At 38.0% G+C, this 6,090-nt stretch overlaps 1 pseudogene; it reads left to right on the forward strand.

The window, feature by feature from the left end:
* Positions 1-788: 788 nt before the first annotated feature.
* Positions 789-1,907, forward strand: LOC143640455 (unconventional prefoldin RPB5 interactor pseudogene; annotated as a pseudogene).
* Positions 1,908-6,090: the final 4,183 nt, after the last annotated feature.

Here is a 6,090-nt window from a genome sequence, read left to right on the forward strand (position 1 = left end):
TGATGGGGGGGCGGTGACTAAAGGATAAATGGAGGAATATACTAAGTTGACTGATGGAAAAATGCCATATAATTAATATACTATTTATCACTAAATGAATATAGAATTAATTATAATTTCAATAAAGAGAGTGATATTATAATTTCGAGAGAGAGAGAGAGAGAAATGAAAATATGTCCTCTAGGTGCTGTCCCCTCAAGAACAAAACGAACCACGAGGAGGATCCCAGTGACCATCTTAAGAGCCAGGATTGCAAAATAGAAAAGAACTATGCATTCAACTTTTGCAGAAAAGAAAAGCAGAGGACAAGCACGGAGGAGGCTCAGCCGCCACAGGACATTTGGCTGGGCTCTGCCACCTAAGAGTCAACCTTACGCTCTGGCTGTGGGCCTGCTGCTCCGAGCCTGCGACGGCGGCAGCAAGGGCGAGAAGCCTAGAGCCTGCAGCACAGACTCCAGCAGCGGCCACCATGGCAGCGGCGAAGACAAGCATGGCCTCCTCAGCAGCGGGCGTGCAGTGCATGAAGGCAAGCAGGAGGACTCTGGGCAGCAGCCGGCCAGGCCGCCTCCATAAACCGGTGCCCCATTCACGGAGGCCCCGGCTGACTCTGAAATGTGTGGAAGTTTGTGACACACGCTTCCGCCTTGGCGTTGGTGCTGTTGCGTGCCCTGGAGGTGGTGTGGCTCTGTGAGGAATAGGAAAAGATGTAAGAAAAACAATAGATGGTTTAAAAAAAAGTGATGGAAAATTTTGAATCCAGAGTTAAATTCACAAAAGATTTGCAGAAAATGAGTGATGCTGCAGGTGATATTGTTGAATTTAAAAGTGACTTTGAATTTAAAGCCAAACAACGAATTTCTCAAAAACCTCATTCCAAACAAAATCTTCAAATATTTTTGAAGCAAATTTTGCATATGAAGTAAAATCTGAGGATTTGCTTGCTGATAAGAAACTGTGGGCTCGACTTGAAGAACTAGAGAGATAAGAATTGCTTGGTGAACTAGATAGTAAGCCAGATACTGTGACTGCAAGTGGAGAAGACCCAGCCTCTTCTAAAGTGGAGAAGGAAGATCAAAACACAAATGTGAATGTGATACATCAAGAAAAAAAACTCCCTTACCCCCAGCAGTTATCATTAGGATGTTACACATTCAGAACAATTCAATGGACAATTGACTAGTCAGTTGAACTCTTCAGTAAATGGTTCAAGTTTTTGTCAGAGTAATGAAGAAGATGATGAAGACAACAGTCATGATGGTGATAATGAAAACGACCATAATGCTTTAAGGATTGGAGATTATTCTGTACCAAAAATATATTTTCCTCATATGGTTGAACCTAAGAGGATTCGAATAAATACTGGAAAAAAAAATACCACTTTAAATTCAGTGAAAAGAAAGAAGTCAAATGTAAAGGAAAGAACAACTCTGGAAGAGTGGTCATTCTTCTCAAGAGCTTCCTACAATCAGAACTCCTGCTGACATTTACAGAGTCTTTGTTGATGTTGTGAATGGAGAATATGTTCCTATTCTGAAGTCTCAAAGCAGAGAAAATAGTGTTTTTAGTGATATCAATGAAAGTAGTGATGCTGAATTTGACAATAAGAGGAATTTTTGAGGAGTATTAGCTGTGAAGAAGCCAATTGCAGTGACACCAGTGAAAGCATTTTAGAAGAAGAACCACAAGAAAATCATCAGAATAAACTTTTCCCATTATCAGGAGCACCTGAGACTTTTTCTGGAACTGTAATAGAAAAAGAATTTTTATCCTCTTTAACACCACACCCAGTCATTGCTCATCCTGTACTAACCATTCTGGAACAAAAAGAAATTCTGTCAGAAGTATCAGAATAAACTGCCAAAAGGGTTTCAAAGTTCAAAGCTGCCATATTTCAACAGAAAAACTAGGAAATGGGAGTTTGCAACCTAAAACCTAGTTGTGAATTTTTAAAATGTATAAGCAAAATATGTTACATGTACTTTGAAATAAGGTGTTTTGAATTGGTTTGGTAGCAAGTTCTCATATTCTTATCAGTGATATTACAAAAACCAAAGTAAATGTTGGAATACGGTAATATTCAGCTTGTTTTGTGAATTCTCTTACTACTAAGTTGACCTTATAATTTTGAATTATTTTTCAAAGAACACAGTTCGTACACATTGCTTTTGTGTTTTAAACTAAATACAAGCAGTTTTGCACCAGCTGTGATATTGTGTGTGCCATATGGACCATTTAAAAGAATCTTTTACGATATCAAATAGATTCAACAATTATATTACCTGCTTTTGCATTTTAAAGGCACTTTAAAAAAATCTACTTCCCTCATAGGTTTCCTAAGCTAGGTGGCATTTTAAAAGAAAGAAAGAAAAACAAACAAACAAATACACAAAAACCTCTTTCCTTTGAATGTCATACTGTAATCTTTCAGACAGAAAGCTTCACCTACCCAGATCTGGATCATGCTTGACTCCAGGGGAATGATGAAAACTGGGGGTTAGTTGTGGCCTACATGATGGAGAAGTGTGCTCCTGAAAATTGCTACTGGGAGGACCACCTGCCTTCTACACGCAACACAGGGTTTTGGCTGCCTGGAAGCCCTTGGATGTGTGCTTATGTATTAGTGAGCAGCAGGAGAGTGGGAGGCAGTGGAGCTTTCAGAAAGGGGAAGAGGTAGAATGCAGAGCCCTGTCAGGACAGGGTTCATGTTGGGGTTAGGCTAGTGTGTGTTGGGAGTGCAAGGAGGGGAAGCAGTGGGAGGCAGTGCAGGGGCTACTGGATGAGGCGTAGCAATTTAAGTCTGGGAATTGACTGAGTGATCTTTACAGAGGTTAGAGAATGCCAAGCTTGGGGACACATACCCAGTAGGGATGTGTGTCCTTAAAGATGTAGGCCCTGCACCTGGGAGTGAGGTAGGGTCACTGAAGGGTGGGGGAGTTGTTTCATGGTGACTGCTTGTGAGCATTGGTTAGAGAGGAACTTCCTTTTCTTATTAAACATATCAAAATAGCAAATATGAAATCCAGGTTCTGAAAATCATTTGGCAATTTTTTTTTTTCTCTTCTCGATTAGGAGTCTCCTTCAAACTTGTAACTTTTTCACCAATAAGTTCTAGATGGTTGGTAGAGTGTCATTGTTTTGTATACAAATGAGTCCTATAATTTAAAACAAGCTTACCTTTCCCAAAGTACTTTTTGTATCTCTTCTGGTACTTTGAAGTTTATTAAACAATGTCTTTCCACTGACATTTGGCATCAATTTGTGCAAGCTGAATACTCAGTACCTTTGCTGTCTGTCCCATTCAATTTGTTTTAAGGCTCATCCATATTAAGAACTACCTTGCCACTGCAATGTTGAATATTCAGGTGTCCTGGTGTAAATGCCAGCATGTTGAACTTTGTACCCCCAATCCCCGGACAACCACAGCATGCCAAGATGGAGGATCATACCTTATTGAGACCTACATCTCCAGGAGCAAAGCCTCTTTCCTGTTTTTGCATGAGGGGAAGAAGAAGCCCTCAATGCTGGCAGCTGGCTTCTGAGCTTGAATCAGGGAGGCCCAGCAATTGAATGGTGAGATACTTCATGAGCAGGAATAGTGTCTGGACCTTCTAAGAGTCCCTGCAGTGTAGGCCTTGCATCAGTGGGAAAGCCTCCCTAAAATTTCACAGGTTGCTTCTCTGAGAGCTCAGCTGTATGTCTGAAGTAAGTGAGGTTGTGGATGCATTGATCAGCACCATGAAGTGTACCTTCTCAAAGTCACAAGGAGAAGGAGAAAAAGGAAAGACCAATATCTAAGATAAGTGTTGTTAAGAAATGGATGCATAGTGCTAGTCTGACTTACTCATATATTGAGGTTTGGGTTTGAGGGAACAGGAAGTTGTTCTGACCAAGAAAGTAGAAGCTGTGAATGGATGGGGTCTTTGTATTTTTGGAAAATTAGAATTGTCTGTTGATTGGCCTTTGGCTAAAACCATGCACCCCATTTTCCAGAAACAGGCCTTATGATGATGACCCTGGTAGGTAATCACTGTGTGTGTGAGTATTTCATAATGTGGCATCAACTATGCTGATAGTGACATCGGCTTTCTGCTCATAAACCATTATCCATCTTTGCCTGTTTTGGTAACTCTATTTGGAGATGTGGAAGTTCTTGCAGCACTGCTTGCTGTTCAAGACATGATGTTGTTTGTCCTGGTGCATCAGTAGCTGATCAGAGCTGACTGTGTCCTTGCATCTGTATTGGAAAACCAGCCTTTGACCATGGACTTGAGGTTATTTGAGGAAAAAAGCTGTAACATACTGCAGAATTAGACCAAAACCAAAGATAGCAAAATGGATATTGATATTGTACTTGGGATAGAAATGTAAAAACCCAACAATCTACCAACAAATGGGAAAACCATGACTGAAGTGAAGAAAGTGAGGAGTTATGGGATTCTTCTGAATCACCACTCCTCTCACATCCCTCCACTCACTCACTGCACTCTGTACTGCTTCTGGGGACTTATGAATAAATTCTCTTCATAGCCTCAGTTGATACATGTGCAATGTACCTTTCCTCTGGCACTTAAATCATCTGCTGTTTTTTAGGACATAGACTTTTGTTTTTAATTTAGGACATCATTGAGAGAGAAATCTCAGAAGCTTCAGAGCATTTTTATTTATTCCAAAGTACATTTCATCTTGTAGCTACTGCTTTACCCTCTTTCATCTTTGTAACCAGTCATGTGGCTCATCACTGTGTGAACTCCTTTCTATTTTAATGTTTTCCCGTTTGTTCTTCATTTTGCTCCCTAGCTTTTGCATAGGAGATAAAACATTCAAAACTTTTCATTCTGTGTCTGGATTATTTCTTTGATCATGTCATTTCTTGTTCCATTCATAATTTTGCTGGATATAGTAGTTATGGTTGGAAAGTGTTTCCTTTCAAAGCTTGGAATATTTCATTCCAAGCCCCCTTGATTTTAGAGTGTGAGGTGAGAAGTTTGAACTGAGGCTTATAAACATAAGTATAATTAAATTTATACAAACAAATATAAATTTATACAAATGTGACTTAATGTTTTTCTTGTGTATCTTTTACTATTTTTCCTTATTTTCATTGTTGAGTCCTTTGATTATAATATGTCTTGCAGAGCTGCTTTTTATCTTAATCTTTTTTTTTTCCTTTGGGATTCAGTATGGATCTTGTGTCTATATGTCTATCTTATTTTTAATGTTTAATTTTTTTTCTAGTGCTATTTGATCAAAAATGTTAATTCCATTAGTCTGAATCTCTATGTTCTTCTTCACCTTTTGCCAACATTTTCTATTTGACCTTGAGCCCAAAACAGTGGTTTTTGCCAACCATGTACTGAAAGTTTTGAAAATGTGAGCAAAAATAGACTTTCCTTCTTAAAATTGTTTTCTGGTATATTAGTCATATTAATAGATAATTATTAACAGGGAAGGAGATACTTTTTATCAAATTTTGAGCTTTTGTTTTCTTTCAGTTTATTCTTTTCTAGGCTTAAAGGCTATTTTGAAGTGGAACTTAATGTTTCTCAATTTTATATATTAAGATTTACATTTTCATTTATACCAGTTTGATTCAATGTGAGTTTCTCTTCAAAGTAAAATTTAAAAAAAAAAAATTAATGAGACTATAAATATGATCCATTAGATCCTCCAGAAAATATTCTTATTTAATATGCATAAACTTAACTCAAATGATGTGGAGAGTTCTTCAGGCTGGGCTACTTGATTTGAAGAGAAGAAAAATTTAAATTAAAAGTTTCAAGTTATAAATGCATTTTCGAACCAACTTATATCCTCCTCAGCTATAATGGTGGTTATATTTTGTGATTTGTTAACCACCTGTGGGAAATTTCACTGAGATGTTCCAATTATTATCTTGCAATTATCATTTTAATATTAAGTGACATTTTTCTCAGGACAAATCATAAGTATGTTTTCCACTGATATTTTGAGAGTCATAGTATGGTAGTAGAAACAAATGTGACTCCATTTTGTTTTATGACTTTATCCTGTGAAACAACCATGCCAAGTAGAAGAGTCATGAATAGAGCAAGATGTTCCTTTCCTTTTGCA

This window comes from Callospermophilus lateralis, unplaced genomic scaffold, assembly GCF_048772815.1.
Source record: "Callospermophilus lateralis isolate mCalLat2 unplaced genomic scaffold, mCalLat2.hap1 Scaffold_289, whole genome shotgun sequence".
NCBI lineage: Eukaryota > Metazoa > Chordata > Mammalia > Rodentia > Sciuridae > Callospermophilus > Callospermophilus lateralis.